This window comes from Ranitomeya variabilis, chromosome 8 (genome assembly GCF_051348905.1).
Source record: "Ranitomeya variabilis isolate aRanVar5 chromosome 8, aRanVar5.hap1, whole genome shotgun sequence".
NCBI classification, from domain to species: Eukaryota; Metazoa; Chordata; class Amphibia; order Anura; family Dendrobatidae; genus Ranitomeya; species Ranitomeya variabilis.
Genome location: NC_135239.1, coordinates 66,652,437 through 66,663,551, shown reverse-complemented (window position 1 = coordinate 66,663,551; position 11,115 = coordinate 66,652,437). Strand labels below are relative to the sequence as shown.

The following is an 11,115-nucleotide window of genomic DNA, read 5'->3' as shown; positions in this document are numbered from 1 at the left end:
TAGTGGTGATGTTTCCTAATATTCAGTGTGCTTAAAAGTCAGCTCTCAAGGTGCTGGTCTTGAACAGTTTTGCTGGAATCTTTAGCCCCATATAGCAGTCTTTTCATATTGCACCCATCTTATGTGTGTTGCCCTTAAAACATATGACATTAACTGAAAATTTGACATCCCCTTTCTTGATACAGGGTGGAGTCTGAAATTGTTGTTTTGCAAGACCTATGAAAAAAATGCTGGCAGACTGCAAAAGTACACAGAACTAGCAGCAGATTAATGTCCTGTCAAGATTCTGCTCATTCCACTTAACAATTATCACAAAAGAAAACCTAATCTTCACCAAGAACAGCAAAAAGTAAGTAAAGCAAGTTTCAGACAGGTACTAATGCTCCAATGTATACAAGTAGAGTCAAATGTGTACTGTGTAGCTTTTACTGTTCCACAGTTAACCCCTAGTCATCTACCTTAACAAGACTGTGCAGTAACATAGTAACATAGTAACATAGTTAGTAAGGCCGAAAAAAGACATTTGTCCATCCAGTTCAGCCTATATTCCTATATTCCATCATAATAAATCCCCAGATCTACATTCTTCTACAGAACCTAATAATTGTATGATACAATATTATAGTTAATCAAGTAGCTTCCTTGATTTAACAATTAAATAATATTCTTAGACACTATAACGTATTTAAGTTAATATGATATCCTAAACTAAGCAGGAAATAATGGAGACATTGTTAATAAGAGTTGTAAAAGTAGTATACACAGAAGTTGGATTTATTTATGTTTTGTCATTATCTTGCTTGATTCTGTAAACCAAACACTGATAGCATTATTAAATATAAATAGGAGTGCAAAAAAGAAAAATGATATAAGAGAGAAAGCTTTGATTGTGTAACCATCCATGTACAAGATTATTAGTAAATTATTCTCTCAGGTGGGATAACATGTCACATATTGGAATTTCATGCTTTATTTTCTTTGTATAGGTAACTATTTTCTGTTATAAAAATGAACATATAGTGTTTGTGAACTCAACAATTTCAGTATTGACTTTTTCCAGTTTTTATTTGCATCTCCAGTTTGGACAAACAAACTAAAATATTAGGAATCTGCTTTATACTACTGTACCATTATTAATCTTTCTGCAGTTCATTGTTTGATAGAGTATATTTTCTATAAGAATCAGTTATATGAAAATTGAAAACAACAGATCAGGAAAAAGGTCTTAGGTTTACCCCTTAAAATGGGTTTTCTGGGCATGCAGATTATAATGAAGAAAGTTCATAACTTACTGTTAAAATTCTTCTCCGTTCCTGAGCTGTCAAACATGGTCATGTGACCAAAGAGCTCCTTACTTCTTGTTATCATCCAATCAAAGCACAGAATACAGAGATTCCCTGTCTGTGCTTTTCAAAGGAACATTACCCGTCATTCAAGGGCAATCCTGCATGTAGAAGGCAGGACTCAGCTGACAAATGTAAGAGCAGTGTGATCTAAATGGTAATATAATGGATGACAAGGCCTATGTTTCCCAGTAAGTTGTGGGTGACTGGGGATGTGTGCAGAGAGGAAAAGCAACCGAAGTTAAACCTGCGCAACAGACTTTGGCCAGAAAGGAGGCTACTCGGTGTTACAGAGTGTTTTTCATTAAATGAATTCATTATCTGACTAATTTCTCCCCCTGCAGTACACGGAGCCTTCGACGTGCTAGTGTCAGCACCTGTAACACTATTGATTATGGGAGAGTCTTAAGGCCCCGTCTCACTTAGCGACACTAAAGCGATCCCGACAACGATACGACCTGTCAGGGATCGTTGCTGCGTCGCTATGTGGTCGCTGGTGAGATGTCAAACAGTGAGATCTTCCAACGATCGCAGCTGCGATCTCACTGTTTGACATCTCACCAGCGACCTGTAGCGACCTGTACAACGATGTCACATGGGAGCTATTATGACGATTCAGTGTCTGAGTCGTCAACGAGGTCGTTGGTAAGGTGTCAAACACAGCGATGTGTGCTACCCAGCGGGACCTCAACGATCAAAAAAAGGTCCAGGCCATTCCGACACGACCAGCGATCTCACAGCAGGGGCCTGGTCGCTGCTACGTGTCACACATAGCGAAATCGCTACTGAGGTCGCTGTTGCGTCACAAAACTTGTGACTCAGCAGCGATCTCGCTAGCGATCTCGCTTAGTGAGACGGGGGCTTTAGGATAACACACACTAAGGGGATAATGGTAGCAAGGAGAAACTGTGTGTCTAGCAATTTATCCATCTTGAGACTCTATAGAAGTCTCAAGGTAATGCTTTGTGTGTGAAGTGGGTGGGCACTGAGAATGGGAGTGTTTGAACTGGGGACAGATACAGCTGTATCTCATTGGAAATGTAGTCTAGAGGTACAGGGGAAGGGCTGGCAGGAATCTATATAAGCAATAACAGACTACAGAAATGGCTGCAGGGAAATGAAGGGCAGTCAAAACAAGAATACAAAGATAAAAAAGGAGGTTTAGGGACTCATTACATGGACAGCCATGTTTTTTTTTTTGTTAGTGTGTTCAGAAAGTCCTTTTAATTCTATCAATAGACTATAAGCCATCACTAAGGCAATGGATAGTTAATCCACTGGACTCAAGCTTCAGGTTGTCTAAAAATACTATAGTATGTTATATTTATTGCACCGTATTGGGCAACAAGAAGGATTGGTTGCTTAATTCTTTGATTAGATGAAACTTTAGGTTATTTTGATACCGAGAACTAGATAAAATCTAACACAGGTAACTGGAAAAAGTGACACAGCGGCACAGAGCAAGGGTTAACAGGGGAAAACAGTTTTGGATATAATCCTTACAGGGTAAACCTCCTCACAGTGAGCAACAGGGAATAAATCAGATTAATGTTAGGGATTACAAAGGGAAAGAGCAGCTCAAGATGGCAGTTTATATACAAGTCAATTTCATTTAGCGTGACTCTGGTGCCTGTCTCTTCTTCTGGGTTGAATGCTGGCTGCTGACTGAGGCCAGTGCTGAGTTCTTCTGGCTTCCCTGCCTAACAAGTTGGTCTCTCTTCTAGCGGCAGCAGGCAGGTACCGGTCAGACCCGCTGAGCCCCTAGTCCATTATGCTGCTCTGCAGCCAAGAGTATTCGGCGGAAATCTCCCACTCTGCGTGAACTCCTCGGCACGCCAGATGACATCTCAGGGTCCTTAATGCACTTGACCTTTATCCCTGTCGAGCAGTCTATCCTTACTTGTGGCACTGCGTCATCCTCACTATCACTTCTCTCAGGCGGTAGCTCCCTCTCTTTTCCCACGCAAACTTATTATTATTATTTATTTATATAGCACCATTAATTCCATGGTGCTGTACATGAGAAGAGGTTACATCAAAATACAAATATCACTTACAGTAAACAAACTAACAATGACAGACTGGTACAGAGGGAAGAGGAACCTGCCCTTGGGGGGTTTATATTCAACAAGATTATGGGGAAGGAGACAGTAGGGCGGGTGTTGCGGTAGCTCTGATTGTGTTGAGGTGGCCATGTGGTCATTACAGGTTGTAAGCTTTCTTGAAGAGGTGGGTTTTCAGGTTTCTTTCGAAGGATCCAAATGTGGTGGATAACCGGATATCTTGGGTCACAGAATTCCAGAGGATGGGGGATATTCAGGGGAAGTCTTGGAGGCAATTGGGTGAGGAGCGAATAAGCGTGGAGGAGAGAAGGAGGTCTTGGGAGGACCGGAGATTACGTGAGGGAAGATATTGAGAGATTAGTTTGGAAATATACGGAGGAGAAAGGTTATGGATGGCTTTGTGGGTCAGGGTTAGTAGTTTAAACTGGATACGCTGGGAAATTGGGAGCCAGTGAAGGGATTTGCAAGGAGGGGAATCAGTAGTGTAGCGAGGAGAGAGATTAATTAGTTGGGCAGCAGCGTTAAGGACGGACTGGAGGGGTGTGAGAGTGATAGAAAGTAGGCCACAAAGGAGGATGTTGCAGTCGTTCAAGTGGGAGATGGTTAGGGCATGCACAAACATTTTGGTAGAGTGAGTTGAGGAAAGAACGGGTTCTGGAAATATTTTTGAGCTGGAGGCGACAGTAAGTGGCGAGAGCTTGGATGTGCAGTTTGAAGGACAGGGCAGAGTCAAGGATTACTCTGAGGCAGCGGATTTTGGGGACAGGGGAAAGTGTGATTTCATTTATTTTGATAGATAGATCAGGTAGGGCAGACATGCGAGATGGAGGAAAGATAATTAGTTCAGATTTGTTCACATTGAGCTTGAGGAAGCAAGAGGAGAAGATGGAGGATATGGCTGATAGACACTCTGGAATTTTTGGGAGCAGAGAGGTGACAACTGGGCCAGTGAGGTAGATCTGAGTGTCATCAGCAAATAGATGGTACTGGAAGCCATAGGACCTTGTGAGTTGTCCCAGGCCGAGTGTATAGATTGAGAAGAGTAAGGGTCCTAAGACAGAGTCTTAAGGGACACCAACAGAGAGGGGGCGAGGTTGGTAAGGTATGAGGAGATCCAAGATAGGCCAAGGTCTTTGACACCAAAGGAAGAAAGGATCTGTAGCAGGAGGCAGTGGTCAACTGTGTCGAAGGCAGAGGACAGGTCTAGAAGGAGGAGTATAGAGAATTGTCTGTTAGCTTTGGCTGTAAATAAGTCGTTAGTAATTTTGGTCAGGGCAGTCTCAGTGGAATAGTGGGAACAGAAGCCAGATTGTAGGTTGTTGAAGAGAGAGTTAGATGCAAAGTGAGAGGAAAGTTCAGCATGGAAGCTCAAGGAGTTTGGAAGCAAATGGTAGCAAAGATATGGGACGATAGCTGGACAAAGCGTTTGGGTCAAGGGATGGCTTTTTGAGGATAGGTGTGATTGTGGCATGTTTGAAAGCAGAGGGGAAGGTACCAGAAGTTAGTGATAGGTTGAAGAGATGGGTTAGGGATGGGATTAGTGTGGTGGTGAGGTTGGGGAGGAGGTGGGATGGGATGGGGTCAAGCGCACAATTGATGAGGTGTGATTTGGAGAGAATATGAGCAAGCTTCAATTCAGTCATTCCGGAGAGGGAAGTTATGGGGTTAGGGCATTGGTCTGGTATACAAAGAGGTTATGATGGTTTGACAACAAAGACTTGCCTTGTTTTGTTTTTTAAGTGCGTGGCAAAATCCTCGGCAACGATTAGGGAACTCGGAGGGGGCAATGATGGGTGGAGGAGGGAGTTAAAAGTGTTGAACAACTGTTTGGGGTTGTGTGATAAGGAAGATATGAGGGTTGTGAAGTAGGCCTGTTTAGCAGAGGTGAGAGCTAGTGTTGAGCATTCCGATACCGCAAGTATCGGGTATCGGCCGATACTTGCGGCATCGGAATTCCGATACCGAGATCCGATACTTTTGTGGTATCGGGAATCGAAATCGGAAGTTTCCAGTGTATGGTTCCCAGGGTCTGAAGGAGAGGAAACTCTCCTTCAGGCCCTGGGATCCATATGAATGTGTAAAATAAAGAATTAAAATAAAAAATATTGATATACTCACCTGTCCGGAGGCCCCTGGACATCACCGCTGGTAACCGGCAGCCTTCTTTGTTTAAAATGAGCGCGTTCAGCACCTTCCATGATGTCACGGCTTCTGATTGGTCGCGTGCCGCTCATGTGACCGCCACGCGACCAATCACAAGCCGCGACGTCATCCCTCAGGTCCTAAATTCCCTTCTAGGAATTTAGGACCTGAGGGATGATGTCACGGCTTCTGATTGGTCGCGTGGTGGTCACATGAGCGGCACGCGACCAATCAGAAGCCGTGACGTCATGGAAGGTGCTGAACGCGCTCATTTTAAGCAAAGAAGGCTGCCGGTTCACAGCGGTAAGGTCCAGGCTGCGTCGGAGAGGTGAGTATATCAATATTTTTTATTTTAATTCTTTATTTTACACATTAATATGGATCCCAGGGCCTGAAGGAGAGTTTCCTCTCCTTCAGACCCTGGGAACCATCAGGGATACCTTCCGATACTTGAGTCCCATTGACTTGTATTGGTATCGGGTATCGGATCAGATCCGATACTTTGCCGGTATCGGCCGATACTTTCCGATACAGATACTTTCAAGTATCGGACGGTATCGCTCAACACTAGTGAGAGCTGATTTGAATGCCAGTGTTGCTTGTTTGAGTGCAGTGAAATCATCTTGTGAATGCGTTTTCTTCCAACGCCGTTCTGCAATTCTGGATACTTGCCGAAGCTTTTAAGTGATGCTATTGTGCCAGGGTTGTCTATTGATTTGTCGCACTCTGCTATGCATGACAGGGGTGACCGAGTCGATGGCTGATGCCAGAGTGGCATTGTAGAAAGCAGTGGCAGTGTCTGTGTCAGGATTGAAGCTATGGATGCCAGTGGTAGGATTGAGTCAGAGAGTTTGTGGGCGTCTAGGTGTGTGAGGTTTCTGCGGGAGTGTGCATGTTGCTGGACATGGGTGACAGGTGAGGAGGACAGGGATGAGAAAGTGTGTAGATGGTGGTCGGATAGAGGGAGAGGGGAGGTGGTGAAGTTAGATAGGGAGCAGAGACGGGTGAAGACCAGTTCTGATGTATGTCCATCTGTGTGGGTGGCTGAGGAGGACCACTGAGTAAGTTCAAAAGATGAAGTAAGGGACAGGAGTTTGGAGTCTGCTGATAGGTGGGTATCAATGGGGATGTTGAAGTCACCCATGATTATGATGGGAATGTTAGCTGACAGAAAGTGAAGGAGCCAGGTGGAGAATTGGTCAATAAAGGCAGTGGTTGGGCCCGGAGGTCAGTAAATATATATATGACGGCCATTTGGAGGTTATGGGGGGAGTAGATGTGGACAGAGTGGACTGCAAAAGAGTGGAGGATAAGAGAGGGTAGAGGTGGGATTGGGTTAAAGGTACCGTTGGAATTAAGGAGAAGACCCACTCCTCCACTATGTTTGTTGCCAGGGCGAGGAGTGTGGGTGAAGTGGAGGCCACCGTAACATAGTGCAGCAGGGGAGGCTGTGTCCTGGTTTGCCACGCCACCTCTACACAGGTGAAGGGTCTGCTCCGTCCTCAATCTCCTTACCCCCTGCAACAGTAGGCTCTGCCCCTGCAGTTCCGGACCCTGTGACCTGTGAGCACCCACAACCCTACAAAAACAACTCAGATTTAACATATCAGCTTATAGTATGTATGAATCAGCGTTGTACATAATTTTGTTATATACTGTAGAATGGGGTCTGTCTGCTTTAAAATCCCTTTTGAAAAAACATATGATAGAAAATTGGGTTATTTTCCATAAGGCAGATCAGAGAGAAGCTATAAAAAAAACCTTCTTGGTCTGAATAACCATTGATTTCAGTTAAAACTGTTCTTCATTTTCCTTACAGTGGTACTGAGGGGACATTGACTATAAACTGCTGAATTTCTCCACTCATTGTAACTCATTCTCAGCGGACTGAAAAGCAGGACACTTTGCAATTAGCTTATTATTTTTTGGACTCAAACACAAAATATCATTGATATTTGGACTATTACAGGACAGTAGAAGGTCATTCATTTTGTAAACATTGGATTTCTCCAAAGATACCTGGACTTGTGTCACATAAGTACTGCATACCCCAAAATACAGTATATGTTTTTGTAGGATGACTTGGAGCAAAAAATCCAGTTAACTGAGCTATTCTAAACAGTAAAAAAAGTATACTGATGTATACTAGCAAGAGATAGGATGCTTTTCCCCAGAGGTTTATATTATAGCTCATCTCACAAGATGTTCAGGTTTTTCCCTGCACTAAAGGGACTTACTGTTTAAATAAATTGTCACAAGTTGGGTTTCCAGGATTAGAAAAACATGTGATGCGTGACTCTCACAAGATAACCCTTAAAAGAATAAAAACAAAACAAAAATAAATAAAAGACCAACACAAAATGCCATGCAGTTTTAGTGAACATGACGGCAGATACAGCGGTACACAAAAAGTTTTAGTATTTGATTGAAGGGCTGATCTTAAAGGGGTTTTCCTACCAACAAAGTTCATTTTAATCAACTTATTTCCAAGATCTATTAAGTAAAATATCCATTGCTCATGGGAAGATCCATGTAAGTGAAAAATAATACAAAATAATACATATTAATAAGCACAGAAAAATGAGTGAAATCTTCATGTCAAGGTCTCTATTATTCACGTAGGGACCACACCAACACTGTATTACTCTACAAAGTCTCATACTAATAAACACCAAGTATCTGACAGCAATCTGTCAGTAATATAGACCACGGGTGGAAAATTAATTTTCCCAAGGAGATATATGAGAAACTATGACTGCCATTTGCTAATAGGAAAAAATGAACTTCTTAGTTTGTTGTGCAATTTCTCCTGATTGCGCCAAGTCCCTACATGTAATTGGGAGCACCATATTATAGTGTAGATTTTACTGGTTTGCGGGTGCCATGACCCACTGGGAGAGCCCCTGAGGTGCCAGAGCAGCAGATGCTCCCATTAAAAATCCCATTTTACAAACTACTGTACACCTCTCAATGAATTCATCTTGTGGAGCAGTGATCATATTGACACCACAGGTTGTTACAGAACGTTATATCATTCGGCAGTGATGAAAAAATAATTACAGTTTTGCAACAAAAAAATTTGTTGTAGCCCCCAAATTTTACATTTTCACACAGGGAAGTGGGTAAAAATGGCATCAAAATTTGTCACACAATTTCTGCTGTGTATAGAAATACCCCATATGTGGCTGTACATTAATGCTTAGTTTGCGGACTCCATATACAGAGCCCCTAAGTGCTAGAAGAGGGGAATCCACCCTCAAGTGACCCCATTTTGGAAATTATACCCTTGCCAAACATGGGGTTACTAAATGTGGTTTAGGCACACTGTGAGGCTCAGAAGGGAGAGGAGCATTTGGATTTGGGACCACATAATTCGCTGAATTTCTTTTGGGGGTGAGGGGCCTTTGTATTATCAGTAACGTGGACACCCCCTATATTACCATTGACAGATGACAGACGTGAGTGGGGATTTGATTGTTGTTTGGATTGAGTTGAAGCTTTAATATGGAACATTTTATATAATTTTTTGGACCACTTACTTTGGGGTTTCCATCTAGAGCTCTGAAGTGATTCAGATGAAATTCCCGAGGGATCCATTCACTATAATGAGGCAGCAGAGTTACTCTGGACTCTGTCTGGCCTCTGCTCAGAGTTGTCCTTCTTTTCAGAAGTGCACAAAACTGTAACGGACAGCGCTTTTATTCACGTCTAAAAAGACGGGCACCACTGGATGATAGGCAAGACAGCATCTACAGTTCCCCCATTTGCCTGATATAGGGAATCTTCTGCTGGGGGTTCCATCTTAATCACGTATTTCAGAAATTAACAGCGATATCAGATTTATATCAGGTTTTTATGTTTGGCTGCTGTCACGCACTAAAAGACACTTTTTCTTTGCAAAAACTATCATTGTCATATTTTGAAAGCTATAATTTTCTTATATTTCTGCTAACAGAGTCATTTGAGAACTTGTTTTTTTACGGGCAGAGTTGACGTTTTTATTGGTACAATTTTTGGGCGCATGACATTTTTTGATCGCTTTCTATTCTGATTTTTGGGAATGAACAAAAAATGGGTATTAGACCTACTGGTAATTATGTTTCCAGGAGTCCATCCTGAGAGCACCATGTAGGTCATCCTCCTCCTCCTTACAGGGACAGGAAACACACAAAAGGTTAAAAGGCCCCTCCCATCCATCTCCCTCAGTGCTTTTCTAAGTACCACACCAAGGATAGATGCAACTAAAAATTTTTATTACATTACTTTTCTCCCAAAAGCAGTCTGTTGACCTGACAACACATCCAAATTATAATGCTTGCAAAATGTATTTAATCTAGCCCAAGTTGCGGCCTTATAAATTTGTTTGACTGAAGCCTGCGCCCTCTCAGCCCAGGAGGTGGAGACTGCTCTAGTCGAGTGGTCCTTTAGGCTCTATGGAGGGGAAATCCCTTCTGAACTGTACGCTAAGGATATTGCCGAAATGATCCACCTTGCTATAGTGGGTTTGGAAGCTTTGTTCCCTCTGTTTTTGCCCCCATTTAGAACAAAGAGATTAGAATCCAGCCACTAACTCCGAGTTGCCTCTAAGTACCCGATGACTGCCTGTCTAACGTCCAAAGCGTGAGAGACTCTTTCTCGTATGCTGGATTTTCACAAAAGGAGGGTAAGATTATCTCTTGGTTTAGGTTCTGGACAGACACTTCTTTGGGCAAAAAGGCAGGATCTAATTTAAGGACTATTTGTCCAGAATCTGGAGATGCGGATCCCGGGTGGACAGGGCTTGGATCTCCCCTACCTTTTTTGCGATAGTAATGGCCACTAAGAACGCTGACTTAATGGACCAACACGAAAAGATTATGCTCTCCACGGGCTCATAAAGGTCTTTACAAAGGGAATTAATGACTAAGTTTAAATCCCATGGTGCCCGACCACCTGATAGTAGGTCTTAACCTCTGTGTTGCTTTAATAAACCTAACTACCCAGGAGTGAGAAGCCAACAGATGATTGAAGAAGACGCTCAAGGCCGATATCTGGACTTTAAGAGTGCTTGTTCTCAGACCCTTGTAAAATCTTGTCTGAAGAAAATTCAAAATCTTTGGAATATCCAGGCTGCCGGAGTCTATATTGGAACTGCCACATTCCAAACAGAATCTTTTGCATATTTAATTATAGATTGCCAAGACTGTCTTTCTATTTTCCTGGATTGTAGTAATAACCTGGTCAGATAGACACTGGGCCCTTAAGATGTTCTTCTCAGGAACTAAGCTGACAGATGGAGTCTATCTAGGTCGTGGTGGAAGACTGGGCCTTGATGTATTAAGTCTTCCCTCCAGGAAAGTAGAGCAGGTTCTTCCAGTGCCATGGCCTTTAGTCGAGGAAACCAACTACTTTTTGGCCGAAATGGAGTGATCAGAAGCTTCATAGACCATGCTCTGAGCATGGTATAAGAAGCTTTCTGTAGCTTGGTGACTCGGGGATCGTCATGGTAATGATCTATATCCTGTCATGACGTTGCGCGTGTGCCGATCTGAAGGGAGAAGGCTATCCAAATAATAACATATAGTATG

General features: G+C 42.8%; 1 protein-coding gene across 3 annotated transcripts in view; it reads left to right on the top strand.

The window, feature by feature from the left end:
- Positions 1–213: 213 nt before the first annotated feature.
- Positions 214–11,115, top strand: part of LOC143787568 (flavin-containing monooxygenase 3-like) — an 80,326-nt gene continuing 69,424 nt past the window's right edge. Inside the window, exons 1-2 of one of the 3 annotated variants that reach the window (XM_077276432.1) lie at positions 214–349; positions 7,368–7,528. The gene's annotated coding sequence lies outside the window, so the exon portion shown is untranslated. The remainder of the gene's footprint in view (positions 350–7,367; positions 7,529–11,115) is intronic. The other 2 variants (XM_077276429.1, XM_077276431.1) reach the window with 2 other exon arrangements.